At 32.9% G+C, this 27,087-nt stretch overlaps 1 pseudogene; it reads left to right on the top strand.

Annotated features, from left to right (window-relative positions):
- On the top strand, positions 1 to 21,131 carry LOC114729842 (probable leucine-rich repeat receptor-like serine/threonine-protein kinase At3g14840; annotated as a pseudogene).
- Positions 21,132 to 27,087: the final 5,956 nt, after the last annotated feature.

The raw sequence follows: 27,087 nt of genomic DNA, 5'->3' as shown, positions 1-27,087 counted from the left end.
ATGAGGCAGAGAGAAAAATGTGAGGGTAAATCTGGGATGCTCATTTTTAGTAATCACCATTTGAAACTACAGTTTGAAAAGTTAGATTTTTCTCCGTTGAGTCTAACTGAGGTTGAAAGCCAGAAGTTGATTGGAAAAGTTAGCCCAGCCAAACAACAGTTTTGGTCCAACTCAGTTTGCAACCTCAGTTTTACAGATTCCAAGACACAACTACAGTTTGGAACTGCAATCCAAACATACCCTCCATATCTGCATAGGTAAATTCAAGTCAACCTCATCCTCCATCAGGTCGACACGCGATCCCAGCCGTTTGTTTCTATCAAATCCAGCCGTCTATCACCGGGAAAAGGTCTTCTCTCTCACTCTCACACACACACAAAGCAATTAGATTTATAAGCAGAGCTTTTGAGGTTGCCTTGTTTTTAAAATAATACTCCGTCCGGTTTAAAATATAAAATAAATTTTATCTAGTTACATTTACCAAAAAATTAGTTAAAATCAATTTTAAATAATAAATATGTAAAGCATGTTTTTTGTCAAATATATCTTTATTAACGAAGAAAATTAGTTAAAAAAAAGCAACAAATAAATTAAAAAGGAAAGAAAATATATAAAGGTAAAATTTTAAAAAAATCATTAAAATATTAGATAAAAATAAATATTATCTTATAAAAATATTAAATTTTTATAACAAAGTTTAGTTTATATGTTGAATTGGAGGGAATAATAAGTCTCAAGGTTTTTACCGGTAAATCCAAGAGGAAGCAGCATGAAGTCCCACACGAGTTGTTCTCACTATTGCCTTATTGTGCTCCTTCTCCCCTTTTGCCTTCGGCGTCCCTCCACTAGATGAAGGTGCGCACACACACGCACGCATATGCATAACTGGATCCTCTGCGCATATATATATAAAAACTATGAATCCCATTATGTCTATCTCTATGTTTATTGGAAGCTTTGAGAAAGATAGCTGGGAAACTAGGAAAGAAGGACTGGGACTTCAACGTAGATCCATGTACTGCTACTGGAACTCGTAACTGGACTAAAAACGACGAAGATAATGCTGTCGTCTGCATGCTTGTCCTCGTGCTGATGGTCTTTGTCATGTTATCAGCACATGTACGTTTCTCTCACTGACATCTTTGAATGGGGCACCTTTTCTCAATTTCTTTTTTTTTTTGAATAAAAATCTGAAATTCATTACTCACTAAAAGAAGCAAAATACAAGCACCAATCCAAAGCTCCTATTCTCTCTCATCACTATCTTCCGTTCTTGGTTAAGAGGTGGAGAATAATGAAAAATACAAAAATAAATACCCTCAATAATGTTAAGGGAAAGTTATCTCCTCGCCGTAAATATGATGTATTGTTGTAACTGTCTAAAGAAACAAACTGATTTTTTTTTGCTTTTAAATTTTAATTGAATATTACTTGTAAAATCAGTGACATCTCTCTCAGTCATCAGCATCGAGCAACACAGATATATCTCTTTTTGAATCAGAAAATGATTCATATGAAATTCAATTGTAAAAATAACCAGACACTATCTTACCTGAATATTTATAATTTGTGAAAGCAAAACTCATAACGTAACATTGTTGTAATGTTGTTAGTTGTTGTTTAATTTGACAGTCTTCGTCTTCATGGTGGGATGAATGCGTAGTCGACTGAAATCACAAAATCTCTCTGGGACTCTGCCGCCAGAACTGACAGGGCTACCTTGCCTTACACAACTGTATGTTTTCTAAATAGGTTAACATACAAATTTGTTTTGAAAGTTTTTACTTATGAGCACTAAGCACTAAAATTTTTTTTAGGAGGCAAATTTGCTTGAAAGTTTAAAACCATAACAAATTTGGCATCCATTGTTAAAAATATGAATGGTCAATATTACTATTCTAACAGTAAGGGGTAAAATTGCAACAATTTTATACTTTTAGAGGTAAATTTGTATTTTAAAAAAAATTTGGGTGCTCAGCTCTTCTAAACAAAAGTTTTTGGGACAAATTTGCTGTTTAACCATTGTTAAACTTAAACTCTCACATTTAGTGACACTGAGCTTTGTTTCATCATCGATCAATTGATTTCTTTCTCTCTTGTGGCATATGTAGTGATCTCACTCGCAATTACCTTAGTGGCAAAATCCCTCCAGGATGGGGCTCCACGAAACTTGCCATAGTATAATCTCCCCTCTCTCACATTCTGATTTATCGAGTTTAGAGAACATGATTAAATTTTCGTCTAGTTAACATGAATCTGATAATGGATGCGTTGTTCTTAATTACGGTTAGCTCGGGGTTTTCTCAAATCGGCTGACGGAACGATCCCACCGGAGCTAGGAAAACATTTCCAATCTTCCGAGTTTGTGAGTTCTGTCAATTATATATAATCTCAACGAATTGTTTCCCCTTTTCTATTTCATGAAGGCTTTAACTTGGTCTAATAAGATGGATAGGGACTCGGAGTTCAATCAATTTCTGGAAGTCTTCCTCCGGAGCTTCGGAGTCTCATCAAGATTAAACGATTGTAATAAGCCCTTGTTTTGATTTGCCATTGTAATCACTGTGTCAACTTACTAATTTAATCTGTCCATGTGCTCGTTGATTGACTACATATATGTGTGCTTTGAAATTGGAATTCGATCATTTGCTTATGTTCATCTATAAGTGTGGTTGTCAACCAAGGCTGCTCAACTCCAATAACTTTACTGGAGAGTTACCTCCTACATTAGCCAACCTCATGCACTGAGAGAATTGTAAGCTTCTTCCGTTATTAACTCTCATTGTCCTCATGACTAAAACTAATATATCCTTTATTTCAGTTCAAATAAAGTCTAAACTAACGTAAGTTTTCCTTCTTGCATCGCGCATAATGGCAGTCGAATTGGAGACAATCAATTTTCTGGAAGATACCTGATTTTATTCAGAATTGGACAAGTCTCGAGAGAATGTTAAGAAACTCCGATCCCTTTCCTTTTTCCCTTATCAACTCTAATTGCTTTCAACTCTTGAACCATTCCAACTCAAGACAAGATTGCATGGTTTGGCTTCACGCTTGATGAGAGTTGTTTGTTTTTCACTTTGTAGTGTCCACGAAACAGTGGAGGTTGCAGTTCACCAAAAAAAAGAAAAAAAGAAGAAAAAGAAAACAGTCGAGGTTGCTTACTTTTTCCAAACATTATTATTAATAAAAAAAGTGTACTACTAATTAATAGGATTGTGTTTAATAGAATGGGTTAGTTCTTCACAATAACAAACTAAAATTTAAATATCTATTAAGAAAAATACCTACATTTAATATGTTATGATATCTTGAATATGATTGTTTCTAAAGATTCTAACTGCAATTAATTAATGATGTGATATCTTGATATGTGTGATATTATAATTCATGAGAAATTTTTTCGTGTGAATTACGTAGTTTTTATGGATAAAGACTACAGCTTTGAGATCATACCATCGCATGTGTTTTTCGTTATCACCTATAACTATATAATATTTGGGCATTATTTTATTTATTTTTTCTCGTTACAAATATTTGTCTAGCGTTCTTGTAAAAATACCTTTTTTGGGGGGCTGAATCCTATAAAATTTTTCATAGAAAACTCAAGACTTAATATAATCTTTGGTCTTTAAATTTGAATCCATTTTGATTTTGATCCTTCAAATTTTTAAACACGTAGTCTTAGTTCCTAAAATTTCATGTTTTAAAATATTAGTTCCTGACAATGTAATTGTATTAAAATCTGCTGAAATGTTATCAATGATGTTAAAATTAGTGATGTGGATTTACTAGCTGATGTCTAACTGGATCTTATGTGGATAACAGAGTGCAGCGCAATAAACAACTCTTAAAAATGAACAACGAGAAAGAAGAATTAGGAGACTAAAGAGCTGTGTTTTTAGGAGTTGTTCTTTTTTCCCCCCCTTTTGTTGTCCACACAAGATCCAGTTAAATATCATCTGGTAAATTTACATAAGCACTTTAATATTCTTTATGACACTTTAGTATATTTTAATGTTGTTACATCTTCAATGACAAACTTTTTAAAAAGAACTAAATTTTAAGGACTAAAACTTGAGTTGAAATTTGAAGGATTAAAATCAAAATAGACCTAAATTTAAGGGCCCAAAAATTATATGAACCCAAACTCAAAATATAACTCAACTAATCCACCTGAACGAGCCTGACGAGTTTTACCCACACAAAAAAAAAACGCAAACATATGTACTTTCTATTATCGTTATTATTATTTCTATTTTCTTATTATACATAATTCTAATTTCTTTTGATGAAATTACAATTCTAGTTCTAATCAAAGAAAAAAGTGGATAGAAAATCATGTAGGCCACAAATTATTGATCATGGCATAAAGTCCAAACTAAAATATCCGTTAGGGGAGAATCATATAATTAAATTTTGGAAAAATGAATAATTGAAAAGGGGATAATTAATTAATAGAGAAGATATTAAAAGAGAGTGCCAGGGGCGGAAAGTGGAAAAAGGGACATTCGCAGAAGCCTTCGCATGCATGTACTTTGAGCTAAAAAAAGGCACGTAATCGATCGTTTAACAGTTGTAATCTATTATTACACCCTAATTAATTATAGTCTAATTATCTATATGATCCCACTTGGTACGCAAATTGATGAAATCGTGAGTTTAGAGTTGGGTGAAAATTCGATTTTGTGCATGAACCTAGAGAAAGCAAAATAACCATATGTCTTCCTCTTGGCAGCCCATTCATACTATTTCCTCTCTTTAATATAAGAGTTAATTTAACATTTAATTTGATTATAAATACAAAATTTTAATTCACTCTATTTTTTATATTTATTTATTTTTTAAAGTAGTTTTTGTAGTAGTTTCACAAGTCAAATATTTTATCAAAAGATAGTTTTAGCTAATACATATGATTAATAAGAGTATTTTATGAAAGATAACACATATTTATTATAGATAACTAGCTTAAATTTTTTTTAATCTATTTAAATTAATCAACTGATTTTTATGTTAAAAATGTAAAGTAGTATGAAAAAAGTGTACTTAACGGAAATCTGGACTAGGATGAGCAACCCGCATTGACCGATATCAACTTTTGAGTGGGACTCGACAAAAGAAACGCTTTTAGATAACTTAATTTAGGCGGTGCTGGCAGAGCCTGCCTTTCGAGGAAAAGAAAAAGAAAAAGAAAAGAAAGAGGAACGAAATTAGGATTGTAAATTTGTACTTCCCAGAACAAAGCATTTAGATTTAAACTATTTCTAAAAAAAAGAATTCTTATTTAAAGAGTTCGACGGTGACTTTTAATAATTAATGTTATTAACACACAAGAAAATCAAATGTTTTTAGATATGAGAATTCGGCTTTTTTCTCATTGTATGAAAAAAAAGAAAAACAAGAAGTTGGCGTCTTTTATGCATGGCACAAGATACTCTTATAATCTAAATATTACTTCTGATTTTAAATATAATAGTAATAGTTATAAATTTACTTATATTAAGGAGTGCGTGACGTAACATCTTTTATGAGAGAGAGGGAAGAACTGTCAAGTGAAGAAAGGGGCGTTCGAAAAGTGTGCATGCATATAAGTCAAACCACGCGTTCAATTTTACTAGCACTTCATTCTATTATGGCCCGCTAATTTATTATCATTAATTGGTCATCCATTTACAATTACATACTTTACCTATATTATGAAATATTTTTTTTTGCCGACATATTATGAAAATTTATTGAAGTAGTCTTTCTCATCAAATGTGTTCCCCACTTATTTTTCTCTCAATTCTATCGTTAATAATTAACAATCAATTTTTATAGTATTGTACTTCTCTGATCTTATTTATAGACCACAGAGAGAATATATTTTCATCATATTTATAAAGTACTAAGGAAATTTTTTTGTATTGATATATAATTTTACCTTTTATTTAGTATTATATTGATTTTATTTATATAAGGTGTAAGTATATTAAATGGAGATAAAGTAGAAAATTGTTGAATTTAAATGAAAATTAATGAAGTTTAAGGTTTTTCTTGGTTATATAAAAATATTTTGAAAGTGATTTATAAAAAACCAGAGAAGTGGTAATTAAGACTTTATAAGTATATATTTATGATGATAAATCTTATAAATAATTCATAGAAGGTGAAGAATGAAAAATAGAGTTTGTTTGCCATCCTTGACCTAATTACGAGTAAGCAACAAAAGCCTCCATCCTACTCCAGAAATATCAAGTTGGCAACCTTACGGACCAAGAAAGATTTAAAGAAACATTCAGTGTTATTGTGGTAAGAGGCTCTGAAAATAAAACGAAATTTAGTGTCGCAGTAAGCGGCCAATTGAAAAAGGGAAATGAATATTCAACTTCATTGTCTAATGAATTGAAACCACTATGTGTGGGGAAATGTAGATTTTAATTCCAGAGCCAACTTGGTCAGGTCCACCATCTGTACTCAGTCAACGTAATAATCCCCTTGGATATCACGTAGAAGGGGCATGGGGCCCACTTCTTCATTTCGTGCTCAAAATGAACACCTAGTCTGCAATTGTACGTTCTTTTGGGGTGATGATGGTTTTTGTCGGAATCAGATCCTCTCAGTATTATTTTTCTCATCACCGTTCTAAAATTCTGTCCGTCCAAAACGATCTAAAAGCTCACAAGTCGCTGGAGTACGCGCAACATGGCCGGGTCATGAAGAGGGCCGGTTATAGAGCTTGGGCATCGTGATTCTGGAGATTTTTAAAGGGAAAATCCTCAGACAATTATCTAAAAGGACAACGCTGTGGTTCGAAACATAGCGAGTTGGATGAGCAGAATGATAGAGAGAAGCATAGGGCAAGTGAAATGCTTGATGTTGAAATGGGAGGGATTGAGAATTGAGAATAGTAAGAGCAAATTATTGCGGAAGCTTTTGAAAATTGGGCTGAGCTATTACGAGGAAAACGTGGAGAGAGGATTGGACGTGAAGGAAGCTCATGACCAAACAGATAGAAGACTGGAAGAGTGAAGGATGAGAGTGATAGAGAATTTTCATTGATTGTTGATCACTAGCGAAGGGGATGCTTTTCAAGTTATATGATTAACGTTGGACTATAATCTTTGGATTTCTCCTGGATAAGAAGCTGGATCAAGTCGGCGAGATTCAATTATGAGGCTGAGTCGAGAGATACGGAAAGGTGTTTAAATGGAACCAAATTATAATTTTAAAAATAATTTTAACAATATATAAAATAAATATATAGAAAAATTTATTCTAATTATGTGAAGATCCAGCCACTCCCAGAAGAAAGAGGAGAGGGCGGCCAGAGTGTGGAAGACTGATATTTTCATGGGATCCTTGAACCGTTGGACGTACTAGGGAAAGGCTATTTTAATGTTCCTCCAATCCTAAATATAAAATTCTTTTTATAGTATAATTTATATTGTAAAAAAGATTTTATATTTAGAGTAGCTTGATGTAGTGCATTGCGAGCTTTTAGATTATTTGAATGGACGGGATCTCATAGGAGATGAAGAGTAGACATACGTGCCACGTGGCACATCCCTCTCAGTCTTCTTTTTTTTCTTAAAAATTTTTACTATGCTAAATATGCGATCTAATTTACAGTAGGTCTTGTATTTAAGACAGGAGGTAGCATTAATAAAGGAAATTTGATGAATTTTTGTATACAAAAACTATTAAAATTCTGCTAATATTTAAGATAGAAGGTAATAGTAGTAAAAGAAATTTGATAAATTTTTGTATGCAAAAACTATTAATATTATGCCAATTTTATACAAAAGTAATATAAATCGCTTGAGTTAAATTTTTTCATTAATAAAATTTTGAATAGTGACTTTTTCCTTTTTCCTTTTTCCAATAAAAGACAATAATATATATAATTTTAAAGTTTACAAAGTAAAAAAGTAGAACAATATAAGCTATGCCCTGGAAAATTTAAAAAAATATATCAAGAAAAAATTGTTTGAACGAAAAAACATGAAAATTATGAAGAAGAGTCAGAATTTTTTTTTTTGATATCAAAAGTGAAGTCTTACATCAGCCCACTACGATTGCAAGCGTTATTACAATCAGAATCCAAAATAGGTAACAAGTTAACCGGTGCAGGGACAACCAAATGAAAACCAGAAATAGCCTTTAAACCCTCCTTCGCGAGGAAATCAGCGGCTCTATTATGCATCCTGCTCACATGCTGAAGTTGAACTTCCCAGTCCCGATCCAGCATCTCTCTGATCTCTTTAAGCAGATGAAAATCATCATGATGTTCATCTGGGTGAGTCGAAATTAGTTCCAAAACACTACTGGAGTCTGATTCTAGAATAACTTGACGCTATCCAAATAAAGTGTAATAGTGACTCTTTTCCTCAATTTTTCCTGCGTTTTTATGTTTATAAAACTAAATAAACTCTTTTTTTTATAGTTTGCTAACTGAATTTAATTGCGTTTAACACAAAAAAAATTGCATTTCGGTAAAATTAACAGTCATTAGTGACATACTGACATTTCTCAGTCATCCGTATCGAGCCACATAGATTTTTCTCTTTTTTTAAATCAGACGCTATCTTACCTGCTTGCTTACAACGATTTAGAACTTGGTTTTTTTGAAGACTTTCACAAAGTTATTTTTAAATAAAGAAATTGACAACCAAATTCGTGAGTAATGAATAAACTATAGAGTTATAATATTATATTAGTAGTTTTTGGGGAACATAGGTGAATTATAAAGTACAAAATAATTCTAAATCACACAGTTTACAAATTATAAATGTTTTGACTACTACCTCCCGTCTTTAATATAAAATAAAAACTAATTGACTAATTTAAGTAGATTAAAAAAATTAATTAAGTTAATTATTTATAATAAATAGACGTTGTGTTTCCTAAAATATTTTTACTAATCAAATGTATTAGTTAGAATTGTTATTATTATAAGAACTATCTGAGAAAAAATATAAATAAATATGAGGGATAAAGTGTATTAGGATTGTATATTTAGTATCAAAATAAAAGTCAAACAAACTTTTATATTAAAAACAGGAAGAAGTATATCTTAAAATCTAATTATTGTAAACATAATAATACTCCCTCCATCCCCTTTTATAAGTAACAATTATTATCGCTTCTTGTCCTTAAATATAAGTAACATTTGCAAGTTATTTTAAATTTTTGTAGCAAATTTCTTATTTTGTCCTTATTAATTGCTTATTTTAATATTTAATATATTTATTGTCTCATTTTCTAAATTATCATCTATCTCCATCACACATTCTCTCTCTTTCATAATTCTCTTTAGTATAATAATTTTCTTATTCTTTTTCTTATACTTTCTCTCCCTCCTAAATAAGGATGTTTTAGAGAAAGAACTTCTAATTTTTACCTATTTATTGTCTTTAACTAGCTTTTTGACCAACATAATGGAGTCCTATATTACTTATAATAAGGGAAGGAGGGAATTCTTTATTATAAAATGTATTCTAAGAAGAGAACCCAATTAATTGTCTTGTTATTACTACCTCCGGTCCTTAATCTCATTTGAATTTTATTTTGATCATAACTATAAGACTCCAATCCACTTTGTCTCTCATATTTATACATTTTTTTCTAAGATAATCTTTCTAATAATGGTAGTTTTAACCAATGCACTTGATTGACAAGGATATTTTAAGAAAGACAATATCTTTTTATTACAAATAACTAAATTTATTTTTTTAATCTCTTTAAATGAGTCAAATAACTCTTATAATTAAGACCAGAAGTAGTATTATTTAATATTTAATTTGGCCATCTTCCTCTTTATGGCGCGGAACTGACGTGCAGTAAACTGAAATCTCAAAATCTCGCGGCGACTCTGCTGCCAGAACTAACGGAGCTACCTTACCCTACAGAAATGTTTGTGCTTCTAAAACTTGACCTCACACATCTAGGGACACTGCGCTTCTTTCATCAAATCGATTTCTTTCTCTTTTGTGCTCACAGTGATCTCACTCGCAATTACCTCAACGGCACAATGCCTCCAGAATGGGGCTCCACGCAACTTACCATAATGTACTCTGTCCTCTCTTACATTTTGATTTTGATCGAGTATAGAGAATATGATTATGGTTTCGTCCAATTAACATGAATCTAATGATGCATTGTTCTTAATTATACGGTAGTTCGGTTTTCGGAAATCGGCTGACAGGTATAATTCCACGAGAGCTGGGAAGCATTTCCACTCTCCAGAGTCTGTGAGTTCTGTCAATTATAACCTTAACGAATTGTTTCCCCAAAGCTTTGGTGGAAATTAACTTGACCTAAAATGGACAGGGACCTAGAGTTCAATCAATTTTCTGGAAATCTTCCTCCGGAGCTTGGGAGTCTCACCAAACTTGGAAGATTGTAAGCCTTTGTTTTGATTTTCCGTTTGTAATCACTGTTAAATTCTTAGTTTAATCTGTCCGTATGCTCGTTCATTGACCATGTGCTTTGAAATCTGAACTCCATTTGCTTATGTTCATAATCTGTCCTTGTCAACCCAGGCTGCTTAACTCCAATAATTTTACTGGAGAGTTACCTCCTACATTAGCCAATCTCAACTGCACTGCGAGAATTGTAAGCTTCCTCTTTTATCATACTCTCATTGCCATGATGATTAAACTGTGTTGCTTATTTCAGTTGAAAAGTCTAAACTAATAGTCACTTTTCCTGCTTGCATCACACATGGGCTGATGGCAGTGGAGCTGGGGATAATCAATTTTCTGGGAAGATACTTGATTTTATTCAGAACTGGACGAGTCTCGAGAGATTGTGAGAAAATCTCTCTTCCCTTTCCTCCCCATATCAACTCTCATTTCTTTCAACTCTTGAACCGCTCAACGCCTTTTAATCTGAATGAACGATTTTTCATTTTGTCAGGAGGATTGTAAGGAGTGGTTTAAGTGGGCCAATTCCTTCAGTATTCTCACTAATGAAAAATCTGACAGAATTGTAAGTATGGTGTAATGATTTCGTTGTCGGTGATCACTTGCACCTTAATTATGTTTGGCAATGATTGTAAATGACGCATACGCAGGATTATTCGTGGCCTGAATGGATCTGAATATTTGTCTTTGCCAGAACTTATTGACTTGACATACCTGGATACACTGTGAGTTAAATTATTGTTTTGACTATATATATTCTAGGGCAAATTTCACTGTAGGACCGCAGAAGACAATTAATCTCAAAGAGCCCCCAAAACTTTCTGAAATCTCACTGCAGGACCAAGGGACCAATCTGATATTAATTCCACAAACGAAATGACGCCACTACCCTTAGCATCAGGTGAACCAGTCCACATGTGAACGGACTGATTTCACGTGTGAATATATGTATTTCATCTGCAAATTGGCTAGTTTCCCTTGCAAATGCACTTTCCCGCACTTTTTCCCTCACGGACGCATGCATCAGGTGAACCAGTCCACATGTGAACGGACTGATTCCACATGTGAATATATGTATTTATTCTGCAAATTGGCTAATTCTCCTTGCAAATGCGCTCTTCCGCACTTGTTCCTTCATGGACGCATGCATCAGGTGAACCAGTCCACATGTGAACAGACTGATTTCACGTGTGAATATATGTATTTCATCTGCAAATTGGCTAGCTCCCCTTGCAAATGCATCTCCCACACTTGTTTCCTCACGAACGCATGCATTGGATGAACCAGTCCACATGTGAACGGACTGATTCCACGTGTGAACATATGTATTTATTCTGTAAATTGGCTAGTTCTCATTGCAAATGCACTCTCCCGCACTTGTTCCCTCCTACTAGGGGCAGTGGTGTCATTTCATTTGTAGAATTAATATCAGATTGGCCCCTTGGTCCTGCAGTGAGATTTCAGAAAGTTTTGGAGGCTCTTTGAGATTAATTGTCTTCTGCGGTCCTACAGTGAAATTTTCTCTATATTCTAAACCCTGCTTCACCTTTTGAGTCACTGTCTCACTGATGCATTTATTTGGGAGAGGAAAATAGATATGAGAGGTACCTATGTTTGTCAGAAGCGCATTCCATGCTCATAACCGGGATCATCCAGATTAATTTTGAATAGTCCAAATTTAATTTAAATATATTTTATATTTTGACTAATTTTTTATTCTAATAGATGCAAAATTTAAAATAAAAAGAATCTTATAATTTTTTTAAAAAACAATTTTATTATTAAAAAATTTAAATCTCAATCGTTGAAATAAGATTTTAGATGTCAGATTTTATGATTAGACAAGGACGCTGACAATCTCATTGTTTTACAGGATATTGAGGAATTGCAAGATTAATGGAATGATACATCCAGATCTCGGGGGTATGGAAAATTTTAAAAAACTGTAATTGCTCATTTCTTTACTAACCAGAACAATGTCCCCCATCTTCTATTAGAGTAATCAAAAAATGCGATAAAAAATGCAAAAGCAAATTGTAACTTTGTTTTAATACACAAATATACACTCCGTTTCAAACTACATTGCATCATTTTTGTTTCTAAAATTAATGTTACTTTAAACTTTTAAAAAGACATATGAAATGAAACAATTTTTTCAAAAGATATATTTTGAAAATGGAGGGAGTAATATATTATTCTATTTAATATTAATAAAGCAGTTTTTTAAAAGCTATATTATTTCTGGTCTTTAATATAAGAATTAGTTGATTAATTTGAATATATTAAGAAAATTAGTTATATTAGTTATTTGTAATAAATAGATATTATTTTTTTAAAATATCCTTACTAATCAAGTGTGTGATTAGACTTATTATTATTACAAAAACTACTTTAAAAATAAATAAATATGAGAGACATAGTAGATTTGGATTTTATATTTAAAACCAAAATAAAAGTTAAACGATTTTTTATATTAAGAATAAGAGATAATATATTTCAATTTATAAGGCGTTTTACAGAATCTTTAAGAGTAATTAAAACTTTTTTTTAATACCTAAAATGCGCATGAGGATGCAAACAAATAATTATTAGGATTAGATAAATTTGAAAAGAACTTAAAATATCAACTAACAAACAATTTTTCTTAGCGAACGTTAGTTTATTAAAAATATCTGATAACAATAAACGAAGAGAATACTATTAATTTTGCGATCCTTTCTAGCTTTTACCTTTATTAAGAAATTTTTCTGCACGTGTATATTTGCAGAGACTTAAGCTTCAACAATTTGACGGGAGACATCCCGGACAACTTTCAAACGCAAAACAAACGTGACTATGTGCAAGAAATCTTTGTTTGTTTGTTTGTTTGTTGTTGTTGTTTTTTTTTTTTGGTTCTTCTGCAATATCAATGTTGGCTTCTATCATTTTCTTGAAATTCTTTTTGTGTAGATTTTTGACAAAAAAACCTTCTCACTGGACAAATATCTCCAGGGATAATAGATGACAGGGATACCATAGTTAACCTGTGAGTTTTCTTTCCGACGCTTCACACACGCGCTGTGAAGGGCTTTACTCGATAAGATTTCTGGAAAGATGAAAGTTAGGTTACAAAAGAATGAAAAGATTGAATTAATAACGAATAAGGCTATCTTTGCATCTTTCTATTTTAAATTCTTATAAGTACTTTCACGTGCCTCGCTTTCGTAAATTGTTATCGAAAAGTTGTTTATGAATCATTTTAAACAAGCCCAAAGTACTTAATAATTCTTTTTTCTGAAAAATAAGTTGTGAATATTGAGAAGGGAGTTTTAATTTTTAAATGTAGACAAGGGACTTAAGTTTCAAATGCGTCTCCCAAATTATAATTGAAATTTTTGTTTGTAACTATCAGAATCTTCACAACTTATTTTTTCAGAAAATTTCATTAAAATCCTAATTGTCATTAAATTAACTTTTTGTTATCTAATTGTTGGTCGCTTTTCATCTTTTTATTTTTCTGCGAGGGGCTGCTTGATAATGAAACATTTCTACAATAAAAATAATAGGAAATCAGAAATAGTAATGAAAATATGATGGGATTGAATAAGAAAAGAAAATGGCAATTATAAATTATACAAGGACTTCATAAAAAAAATATAGATTATTGAGATTTCAGAAAAGGATTAGGGTCTTTAAATGAAATATTAAAAGAATTAGATGGATAAAAACGCTCCCGCCAGAGACCTTTCATCTGCAATAGGAAATTCTGTCAACAGAATGATCTTTTTTTTTTTTTTTTTTCCCAAATGTCATTAACCAATTTTATACTCCTAGCATGTCCTTTTATCACATAATGGGCTTCCCACGTTTTTTTTTTTGCACCGCTTTTCAGGTTACTTATTAACTTGGCAGGTGTTATTTATATGTGCTAATCCGTAGCTTGATAAAATTGTCCCGTGATTGAAAAAATAAAATATTTTTAAATATTAGGCTTGTTTAAAATTATTAATCAGGAGAGAAAATGTTGACTTTTTTAACTAAAAAAAATCACTTTTTAATAGTGAGCTTAGATACAGGCAAAACTGTCCTTGCGATAAGAGAAATACTGATTTAAATTCTTCTCGATTTTGTATGACGCATTTTTTTATTTTTCATGTAAATGAAGCATGAAGTAAAACAAAAAAAATGTTAATTTGAAAAATTGATTTCAGGTTAAAATGAAAATATTATATAATAAAAATTGTCCAGGTGGACTCATCTCTATCCCAGGATCAGTTCTTTGCTCCTGCTCTCATGTGGTTTACACTCTTTCTCCTTTGCTCTTTTCGTTCAGCAATCGATGCCCATCAGCTCCTTCGTCATTTCTGAATGTCCCTTCGTTCCCTGTCTTTTCTTTTCTATTTTCGGCTTATTGTTCCTATTTCCCACTGCCAAGTGCCAACCAAAGCTGTAAGAAGACTGGTCATGTAAATACACGAGTAATTCAAAACGGCTTATTAGAAAGTCCTTTGACACACAATTATATGTGCAGTCTTGTAAAATATGACCTGACTTGCATATAATAGGGTCGTTGACAGTTTCCTTCATAAGTCTGAACTCTCATTTTTGAAGTTTTCTGCTCATGCATGGACTTCGATTATCGCACATTATATTTATGCACTGAGTTACACTTGTGAATTTTGAAGCTGATATTCTTTGGTTTGCTTAGAATCTTCAAATGATTCCCTATAATTCTTTGTTGCATCTTTCCAAGATTTTGAAATTTCTATTTTCGCTTGTGCATAGAGATCTTTCATACAATAACTTCAACAGTGGAAACTCAGAGCAGCAATGTTCAAAATCTAATAACGTGCAAGCGCGCTTGCACGCACACATATTTTACACATTCGATATCGACTTTATAATCCTATCTGATCCATATCAATCTCTCACATGCCATAGGAACCTCTTTGCAAGTTCGTCAATGGCCAACAACTCGTAAGTTTCATCCGCTAAACTCAACATGCTATATTTTCATTACTATATGTAGCTTTAATCTTTTCTGACTTTTTCATGCCCTTTCCTCCTTACTCTCAGGGGAATGCCCATGTGTCCAAGAAGCGTCAGCTGCAGTGAAAGTAAGTTTAAGTATAACTTTTCCTCGTCGCACTTATTAGATGTCGGTATCTCACTCTGCTTGCTTTAGCATCTGGAATATGGATGGACTTTGGAGCTACTTTAATTAGGGGGTCCCACAGCAAGGGGGAAAGTACATCAAAACCCTTTTCTAACACTGCTATATTGTTTGATTTGACGGAGCCTATTCTATCTTATCCTACCGTTGTAAATGAAAGTTCCTCGTGTAGCTTGGACCGCGATTCACCCTATTTTACGTGTTCCAGAATCGCACTCTCTCTATATAAATTGTGGTGGCCAGTCGGTCACCGTCAGTGATGTTAAAACATATGAAGGTGATTCAGATGATGCTGGACCTGCTAGATTCCTCAGGGAAGGTACAAACTGGGCATTTAGCACCACTGGCTATTACTTGGATACTACTAATGATACTCCAGACTACCATGTCCATACCTATGCGAACGAGTCCAGGCTTTCTATGATCGATGCTGGACTGTCTAAGAATGCCCGTGTTACTTTTATTTCTCTGACTTATTATGGCTTTTGCCTGGAAAATGGAAAATTCAGAGTGAACCTTCATTTTGCGGAGATAATGTTCACTGATGATCAAACATATAGCAGCCTTGGAAGGCGTTTATTTGACGTCTACATTCAGGTACATGTCTGCTTCATTTTTCTACCTTTTCACCGATTGTCAGGTTCACATGTGATACTGAACAAAGATTTTTAACTAGCTCGAGTGTTGAACCTTTCCTGTAGGTGTTACGTGCTAAGCTGACGTAGACTAGGGTCAGCACTTTTACATGCTTTGAAGCTAATATTACACAACCATAAAGAATTTCTCCGTCACATCTCCTTCCCCCATATGAATTCAAGTTTTCTCACTTCCGATATACATAATATCAAATTTGTAAGGATATTGTTTTCCTAGTAGTTTGACTTTCAGTATAAAACTACTGATAGAATATTGGGTAAAAGACACTTTCGAACCAATGCATTTAATTAATTACAGTTCAGGACCAAGTATTTCAAAGTTTTGATAAAAGACCCTGGTATCCTAAAAAATAAAAGATTGTTTTCTAAGATTAAAACATCAATTGCCTGGCCAAAAAAAAAAAACATCAATTGCAATTTTTCACATATCTGATCTCTCAAATTTTAGGGAGTCCATTTGAAATTCCCGAATACACACACACACACACACATATTGGCGAAATAAGATTCTTATTTTCAAATCTTTTATATGAATAGTTGAAAAATTTGTTGGTATCAGATTTCGAAAGATTAAAAAGAACTTGCTTGACTGACACTTATATTTTGAAATCTACTCCTGATTATCTAATAATTTTTCACTGACTCTAGCTTTTAAGTTTTAACATGGAACAATATTTTATGGAAAAAAAGATAATTAAGTAATTTCATTTTTTATATTTAGATATTATTAAGCACCCTCGATTCTTTATTAGGTCCCAAAGTTTCATTTCCCCTAGAATATTTCCAACCGTCTCAAAACTGTAGAGGCAGCCATCATGCATGAAGCGCTAAGGTTTGGACTGAAATCTTGCAGGGAAAGAGGGTGGTAGAGAACTTCAACATTGTTGAAAGAGCAGGAGGAGCAGGGAAGGCGGTGATAGAACCATTCACTACTGATGTCACTAATAATACCCTGAAGATTAGATTCTATTGGGCCAGAAAAGGGACAAGGCTACCCCATACAAATCAGTATACGGTCCTCTTATATCTGCTATATCCGCGGAATATGGTGGGTTGTACACTACAGGTTTTAAATTTTCTGCCACCACCAATGTGGTATCAATATCATCATCTAATACATAAAATTGTTTCATTAAAACCAAACAGACCCAAAAAATGGAATATCTACTGGGGCTGTGGTAGGAATCGTGCTTGCAGGAGCTGTTATTGTGATCTTGGTATTTGGTATCCTTTGGTGGAGAGGCTGTATAGGACGCAGAAGTTCATTGGCGAACGGTAATTACAAAGCAAACTACATACTGCTAAGTGCTAACCAATCCTTTCATGCAAAACTCAGATGTTTTGTCTGGAGTTGGGCTCTTGTGATTTATGTGGTATGACTTTTGATGTACTCTGACTTTATTTTAAGATGGCAATTATTTCATCTCATGCTTGATCTTGCACCACTTTGACTCAAAATTTGATGAAAATTCTAGCTCTCTGATTTTTATTTGCTTTTACTGACAGATCTTGAGGGTTTGCATCTTAGAACTGGTATATTCACCTTCAAGGAAATGAAAGCAGCAACCAACAACTTTAATACAGCTAATAAGATCGGAGAAGGAGGGTTTGGTCATGTTTATAAGGTTATACACGACATGACACACATTCTATTAATTGCATGCTTGACCAATTACCTTTGCGGTTCTTATTTACTTGAAAATCCATTTCAACTTTCCTATAATTTCTATGTCATATCCAAAATTGCAGGGTGTACTCCCAAATGGTACAATTATTGCAGTTAAGCAGCTGTCCACCAAATCAAAACAAGGAAATCGTGAATTTATAAATGAAGTAGGCATGATTTCTGCTTTGCAGCACCCCCATCTGGTTAAGCTTTATGGCTGTTGTGTTGAAAGGGATCAACTGTTGTTAATATATGAGTTCCTGGATAACAATAGTATTGCCCATGCTTTATTTGGTAAATTATTAAACTTCTTTTTGCTTGTTTGATTTGTAATAATCCAATATCTTACAACAAGTATACTTGGCCATATGATAATGTTGTCTAATTATTATTACATTCACAAATGAAGGTTCGAAGGAATTTCAATTAAAATTAGATTGGCCAACAAGACACAAGATTTGCGTTGGGATTGCTAGAGGTTTAGCATTCCTCCATGAAGAATCAAGATTGAAGATTGTTCATAGAGACATTAAGGCCACTAATGTGCTACTTGATAAAGATCTCAATCCCAAGATATCTGATTTTGGTTTGGCTAAACTTGTTGAAGAGGACAATACTCACATAAGCACTCAAATTGCTGGCACTTGAGTTTCTTCTTTTAAATAAACTTCTTTCAGGAGTTATGTTGGTAAATATAGTCATTAATTAAACCATATGAAGAATTGTGCTAGCATATCATTCGACTTTTTCAATCTATTATGAACTAAAATATATATTTGACTCTAATTTTTTTTACTTCTAACATAATATAACGTATATACTTTTTATTCTTATAGTGGATACATAGTACCTGAATATGCGATGCATGGTTACTTAATTGACAAAGCAGATGTCTGTAGTTTTGGAATTGTTGCCTTGGAAATTGCAGTGGGAGGGTCAACACCATTCACCGAGCGAAGGAGGAAGCAATCTATCTTCTTGACTGGGTAAAATATTCTCAAGCTATCTAGTAATCATGTCAATTTTATCTAGACAATGTCAATATAGGGGGCTTTTTGTTTTTCAATGTTCATCTAGTATCAAAACAATCCACTACTATAAAAAAGGTCATTTTCATCTCTCATTTTTGTTTGTTTTAAAAACAGAGGAAAAAAAGACCACTATGCTATTTGTTATGGTAGAACAGACGAATATGTACACACATACTCGTCTGTTATGCTCTAACAGACGAATAAGTGTCTACATACTCATCTGTTATAGCAAAACAAACGAGTATGTATGTACACACATACTCGTCAGTTAGAGCATAACAAACGAGAATGAATAATTCATACTCGATTGTTACGCCATAACAGGCGAGTACGTAGATATATACTCGTCTGTTAAGTAATAGAAGAAAAAAATTTTACTTTAAATTTTGAATTTTTAGAACGTTGTGCCATTTTTTGATCAGATTAGAGCAAGTCCTAACAGCAGTTTTTTTCTCCTTTTCTCCTTCGCCGCAAGCTTCCTCTTCTCTCTCTTCCTCTCTTCTCATGCGACAACTAGTGTTCTTCTATCTTCTCCTTCTTGGCCGACGATAGCTCCTCCTCTCTTCCCTTTCTTAGCGATGCTATTGCTCGACAACACAATGAACTCCGCGATCAGCCTCTCTTCTCAATGGCAGATAGCTCCTCCTTTCTTTTCTTGTGTGCTTGACAACACTTTTTCATTTTTTTTCCCACCATTTTAGCTTTGCAAAAAGCAAGGTAAGTTATGTGGTTTGATGTTTAATATTTTGGTTGTATGAGACTATTATATGTGTGTTGAAAGTGATTGTTTGGGTATTTTGGTGTTGAAAATTTTTTATTTAAATTGATTGTTGGTGAACAATAGCTTTTGCAAAGTAATGATAATGATTGTAAAAGTATATTAAGATTAAAAGCATATCAAACTTGTTTAAATATTAATACATAAAAGGTGTCTGTGAAAATGTCTAGGAGAGAATTTGTTAATTGGAATATGATAGTTAATTAAGTGTCCTCAATGTTTAATCTCCATTTTAAATTTTAGAAAGATTCTAAAAGTTAAAATATATAATTAACTAAGTTAGGATGTCATTGGATTTTCTAGTTTTAAACTTTCTTGTGTTATATGACTAAGTTAAGGTGTTTATTTTTTTCTTAATTAAGCTAATTTAGATGTTATTGTTGTCATTTATTTTTTTGATTCTTAAAATTATGATTTGTATGGAAAGTGTAACATGATTTGGTTCTGCTGAATTACTGTCATTGTTGCTCTGTTTGGTTTTGCTTCATACACTTTAGAATTACAAGTTATAATAAAAACTGACATTGCGAATAATTTCATTTCTTCAAAAAAAAAATATTTGTCTGTTCTGGCTAGAACAAACGAATATGTGCTTTCATATTCATCTATTTTTCCAAAATAGACAAATATACAAAGCACATATTCTTCTGTTAGTAACAAACGAATATCTAACTTCTATCTACGTCTCTTTTGTCTACCTTTAAACAGACAAAAAAAGCCTCTAGAACAGACGAAATTAGATCTTTTTGTAGTAGTGACCCTTTTCAGCGCCAGTACACACTGATCAAACTATACTACTTGTGCAATCTCCACCTTGAAGATATCTAAACAATTTTCATAAGTTTTTTCTGGCTTCTGCCCTGAGAATTTTACCAACGTCTTACAATGAGATCTTTTCAATTCAAACTTGAGCTTTATGGTTTTGGTTGCTTCTTTCTGGTGCAAGCTATACCAGAAAAGAGTGCTTCCATTTCGTCTTTCCTGCATAATCTGAGAGTTCTTTCGTTCTCCCTGCAATTTTTATTGTTTACGAGGATGGAATTAGTTTGATTGCATATTGTATTTTGATTTCACCAGGCACGTCTCTTGAAAGAAAAAGGGGAGTTGCTAGAGCTAGTTGATCGAAGGTTGGGCTCAAACTTTGACAAGGAGGAGGCAATGGTGATGATCCAAGTGGCTCTCTTGTGCACCAATGTCACCCCAGCTCTCAGGCCTACCATGTCTTCAGTGGTAAGCATGCTTGAAGGTAAAGTGTGGTCGAGGAGATAGTTTTAGAGTCAAGTGAGGTATTGGACGAGAAGAAGTTGGAGGTAATGAGGATGTTATACAACCAGTTGGAAGAAAATATGATGACTCAGATTCAAGAACAAGGTACATGAGTGGACGATCTGTGGGCTGCTCCTCCAACATCAGCATCAGATCTCTATCCTCTGCATTTGGACTCCTCTTACTGGAATAAAAGAGACTAGATTGTCTCGTAACCGCAACAAACTGCATCTTCTGTACCATTCTGGTTATGGCTTGCCTCGAACTGATGTTCTAATTCTTCTGTGATATGCTTTTATTGATTAGGATATTTAAGTGGGTTCGTTTTCTCATCTCAACAGTTAAATTTGGAAAGGTTTTCTCATCTCCCCCTGATATACATCATAGTTTAATAAACTGTGTTGGAGAGAACAATTTCTTAGACCTCATCGTATTTACTTCGATAGAGATCGAGCGGACATCGTTCCTCTTGAATTAATTTAAGTCAACCTCAGCCTCTCATTTTTGTTTTACTTCGCTTGTGCTAGTAACAAGTCACGATATTCACACACTTCATGGTTATAACTCATTGCATATGCATACCATATCTGGAAGTAACTGCTTTCCACAATTTCTTAATTGAATATTCTCTTGTAAAATTCAGCAGCCACTGAATCAGTAGATCAGCGTCGAGCATCACAGCGTTTTCTTGCTTTTAATCACAAAAGGATCCATATAAAATTTCTTTTATACAATTATCCGGCATACGGCGTTTTTCGATACAACTATCACATTTTTGAGCAACCGAATAATTTTTTTTGGGTTGTTTGCACACAATTATCACAAAATGTAATGTATCATAGTTATTAATCCTTACACTTTAAGTTGTTAATAACTGATTTCGACGGTCAATGCAAACTTTAAACAAAAAATAAGAGTAATTTGGTGTTAAACAAATAAATTTTTTTGCAACGAGATCCTTTAGGAATATTTCAGAATAATTTGATGATTTTAAAATAATTTTTTATATTCAATTCTTTTGGGTGAGACTTTATTGTAATTTTTCCTAAAATTAAACGATCTATCACGTGTCTTTTTTAAGCTCAAAGCACGTGAATGCGAAGGCTTCTACGAACGACCCTTTTTCCACTTTCCGACCTTGGCACTCTCTTTTAATTTCTTCTCTATGAATTAATTATCCCCTTTTCAATTATTCATATTTCCAAAATTTAATTATATGATTCTCCTCCTAACGAATATTTTAGTTTGGACTTTATTCCATGATCAATAATTTGTGGCCTGCATGATTTTTCTATCCACTTTTTTCTTTGACTAGAACTAGAATTGTAATTTCATCAAAAAGAAATTAAAATTATGTATAGTAAGAAAATAGAAATAATAATAACAATAATAGAAAGTAGGGACAATGACAAAAAAAAGATGGAATTTTGTAAATGCCAAATAAAGAATGTCAACACAAATTTGTTTTCATTTACAAATTTAGACTTGTCAATACAAAATAAAGTTGTGTTACCAAACCTGATTTGGGATTTATAATTTCCAACTCTTTTTTCTATCATTCTCCCTAAAAAGTATATGTGTTTGCTTTTTTTTTTTTTAAAAAAAAAAAACTCATCAGACTCGTTCAGTGGATTAGTTGAGTTATATTTTGAGTTTTGGGTTAGTATAATTTTCAGATGCTAAAATTTGGGTTTATTTTGGTTTTAATCTCTCAAATTTCAAACTCAAGTTTTAGTCCATCTTAAAAAGCTTGTCTCTGAAGGTGTAACAGTATTAAAATATACTAAAGTATCATAAAGAACATTAAAATGCTGATATAAACTTATCAGATGACATTTAACTAGCTCTTGTGTAGATAACAGAATAGGGGGGAAAAAACAAGTCCTGAAAACATAGCTCTTTAGTCTCCTAATTTTTTTTTTCTCGCTATGTATTTTTAAGAGTTGTTTATTGCACTGAACTCTATTATCTACATAAGATCCAATTAGGCATCAGCTAGCGAGTTCACATCACGAATTTTGACGTCATTGACGATACTTCAACAGACTTTAATACCATTGCATTGTCAAGAACTAATATTTTAAGACATAAAATTTTATAGACTAAAACTATGGGTTTAAAATTTGAAGGACCAAATCAAAATGGATTCAAATTTTAAAGACCAAAGATACATTAAGTCTTAAGTTTTCTATGAAAAATTTTATAGAGATTTTCCCCACTAAAAGGGTAATTTATACGAGAACGCTAGACAAATTAAATATTTGTAATGAGAAGAAATAAATAAAATAAAGCCCAAATATTATATAGTTATAGGTGATAACGAAGAACACATGTCATAGTGTGATCTCAAAGCTGTAGGACCCGTTTGGTTCAATTGCAGGCACCCTTGCAATGCAATGTAGCGTAATACAAAGAGAATGTCATGTAGTATTAATTATAGAGGTAGTGTTTGGTATGCTATTCTAAAATAGTGCAATGAAATTGTGCAAAGACCTTTTTGCCCATGGTAAAAACAAATCCCCTTTTCTTCTGCATGTTTCTTCCCCAACAATGGTTACACATGAAACACATCACCGTTCAACATCTTTGCTGGCACAAATTCATACACAAAGTCGCACAAATCAAAGATAGAGGAAGACAAAGTAAAGACTTGGAAATCATTGTTGTAGATCAAGAAATCTATGATAGTGTGGTTAATAAAGATTTCTTGATCTCGACTGGACTTCATTTCCTCTGATGTCGCAAGCATCTTTTACTAAACTTCATCGACCTCCACCTGAACATGGTGCAGAAGATGAGCATGATGAGTGTGAATCTAATGAAGGAGGAGGTGAGTGATGTTGGTAAGGTGGAGGATGAGGTAAGAAATGGTGGTGATCAGTGATGTCAAAAAGGTGGAGGAGGAAATGAGCAATGGCGGAGGTGAGCAATTTCAAGAAGGTGGAGAAGATAATGGAAGGAGAGAGGTGGAAGATAAGAGTGGGAAGGGAAGAAAGACGATATTAGGATATAATTTTTGGAGGTCATTTTTTGTCTTTTTGCATTAAATATTGAGGATAAAAAAGACATTTAAAACTTTGCAAAGTATGGTAATATCTATTCATAAAGGGGACCTATGAATGGGGATTACCAAAAATTGTGCAATTTGGATTACCATTGTAATGATCATTACCATGAAAAAGTCCAACCAAACACAAACATCATGGTAATGCAAATTGGCTTGCTATCGCAAGAATGCAGTGGGGTTGAATCAAACGGACTTGTAGTCTTTATCCATAAAAAATTACATAATTCACATGAAAATATTTATCCTGAATTATAATATCACATATATCAAGATATCACATCATTAATCAATCACAATTAGAATCTTTGGAAGTAATCTTATCCAAGATATTATTACGTTTTAAATGTAGGTACTTCTCCTAATAGATATTTAAATTTTAGTTTGTTATTGTGAAGAACTAGCTCATTCTCTTAAACTTAACCCTATTAATCAGTAGTACGATTTTTTTTATTATTATTAACAATAATAATGTTTAGAAAAAGTAAGCAACGTGGATTGTTTCGTGAACACTACAAAGTAAAAAACAAACAACTCATCTCAAGCGTGAAACCAAACCATGCAATCTTGTCTTGAGTTGGAATGGGCGTTGGAATGGTTGAAGAGTTGAAAGCAATTAGAGTTGATAAGGGGGAAAAAAAGGAAGAGATCAGAGTTTCGTACATTCTCTCGAGACTTGTCCAATTCTGAATAAAATCAGGTATCTTCCCAGAAAATAAATTGTCTCTAATTCCACTGCCATTATGTGCGATGCAAGAAGGAAAACTTACGCTAGCTCTGGTGGGATCGTTTCCGTGAGCCGATTTCCGAAAACCGAACTAACGTAATTAAGAACAACGCATCCATTACCAGATTCATGTTAACTAGACGAAACTATAATCATGTTCTCTAAACTCGATCAAAATCAAAATGTGAGAGAGGGGAGATTACATTATGGCAGGTTTCGTGGAGCCCCATTCCCCGAGGGATTTTGCAGCTAAGGTAATTGCGAGTGAGATCGCTACATATGCGCATAAAAGAGAAAGAAATCAATTGATCGATGATGGCGCAAAGCTCACTGTCACTAAATGTGAGAGTTTAAGTTGAGTCCCAAAAAAAAAGGTGAGAGTTTCAGTTTAAAAATGGGTTAAAATGCAAATTTGTCCCGAAAAATTTTGTTTAGAAGAGCTGAGCACCCAAATTTTTGAGTGTGCAAATTTATTCCTAAAAGTTTAAAATTATAACAGTTTTGCCCCTTATGTTAAAATATAATATTGATTGTGAATATTTTTAATAGTACAGGCCAAATTTGTTATGGTTCTAAACTTTCAGGCAAATTTGCCTCTCAAATTTTTTTGGAGTATTTGGCGCTCATGAGTAAAAACTGTTAAAACAAATTTGCTTGTTAACCTATTTAGAAAACATACATTTGTGTAAGGTAAGGTAGCCCTGTTAGTTCTTGCGGTAGGGTCTCAAAGAGATTTTGTGATTTCAGTTGATCGCACATTCATCCCACCATGAAGACAAAGATTGTCAAATTAAACAATAACGAACAACATTACAACAATGTGTCTGTTTGGGTCAGCGTTTGCTGGCCCAAACACTGCTTATAAGTGCATTAAGCCTTATGGGCTGTTTGGAAGGATTGTGAGGGGATCTAATATGGGACCAAAAGCTGGTAGTAAACGTCGCTTTTGGAGAAGCTAAGTTTAGGAGTTTATGGGTATGTTTGGATTGGCATTGAACAAAACTAACTTCTAACCCAACTGATTTTTGTAACTGAAGTTAAAGTAAAAATCAGTTAGAATATATTTAGATAGGTGCTTTTAAAAAGTCAGTTGAAAAAGTTAAAAATTGTTTAGATGATTAATAGAAAAGTTAGTTTACTTGTAAAATAACTGAAAAAGACGTGGACTTTATTAAAAATAGTGTTTGATATTTTATATTTTTAATGTGATAATATTTAAAAAAAACCTAAAATTATTATGATAAAATAAAAATAGTTTATTTGTGAGATTATAAAATAGAAATACTTGTTACCGAGATAATTAAACATATATAATGAATAAATATGAATATAGCATTGGAAAAGTGGAGAGAGAAAGACAAAATGTGGGTCTCATTTTTTATCATGTTTTATTATTTATTAATACTCATACCTATTTTGGTAATTTTATAAATAAACTTGCTTTTACTCAATTATAATTCAAACAATCTTTTACCAATCTCACTTTTACAAACTAATTTTTTGAAACTCTAATTCAAACATAATTCACCTTACTCAATTTAACTTTTACCTAATCTTACTTTTTTAAAAGTCAGATTGAAAATAAGCTATTTTTTTCATCACCAATCCAAACAGACCCTAATGTTAGGTTATGAGTTTTGCTTTCGCGAATTATAAATATTCAGGTAAGATAGCGTCTAGTTATTTTTACAATTGAATTTCATATGAATCATTTTCTGATTCAAAAAGAGAAATATCTGTGTCGCTCGATGCTGATGACTGAGAGAGATGTCACTGATTTTACAAGATAATCTTCAATTAAAAATTATTAAAAAAAATCAGTTTGTTTCTTTAGAGAGTTACAACAATACATCATATTTACGGGGAGGAGATAGCTTTCCTGTAACATTATTGAGGGTATGTATGTTTGTATTTTTTATTATTCTCCACCTTTTAACCAAGAAGGGGAGATAGTTATGAGAGAGGATAGGAACCTTGGATACATCATATATACGCTGAAGTCCCAGTCCTTCTTTCCTTGTTTCCCATCTATCTTTCTCAAAGCTTCCACTAAACATAGAGATAGACATAGTAGGATTCATATTATATATATATATATATATATATATATATATATATGCGCGTGCGTGTGTGTACACCTTCATCTAGTGGAGTGACAACGAGCAGAGACCTTCAGATTTATCATTCCCTCCTGTTCACGATGAAAGGGTCAGAGGTTACCCGGCCACCTCATTTTCATCGTCTTAAATGGCTCCAACAACATAACGGCCCACGATTAAAGAGTATGTATGACCTGTGATGTTATGTTATTGGTGATGTTCAATCTCCTCTTCGTTAACTT

The sequence above is a fragment of the Neltuma alba genome, unplaced genomic scaffold, assembly GCF_004799145.2.
Source record: "Neltuma alba isolate B1F8T4 unplaced genomic scaffold, ASM479914v2 tig00012684_pilon, whole genome shotgun sequence".
Classification (NCBI taxonomy): Eukaryota; Viridiplantae; Streptophyta; class Magnoliopsida; order Fabales; family Fabaceae; genus Neltuma; species Neltuma alba.
Note: the sequence above shows the minus strand (reverse complement) of the source record. Positions and strands in the feature narration are given on the sequence as shown.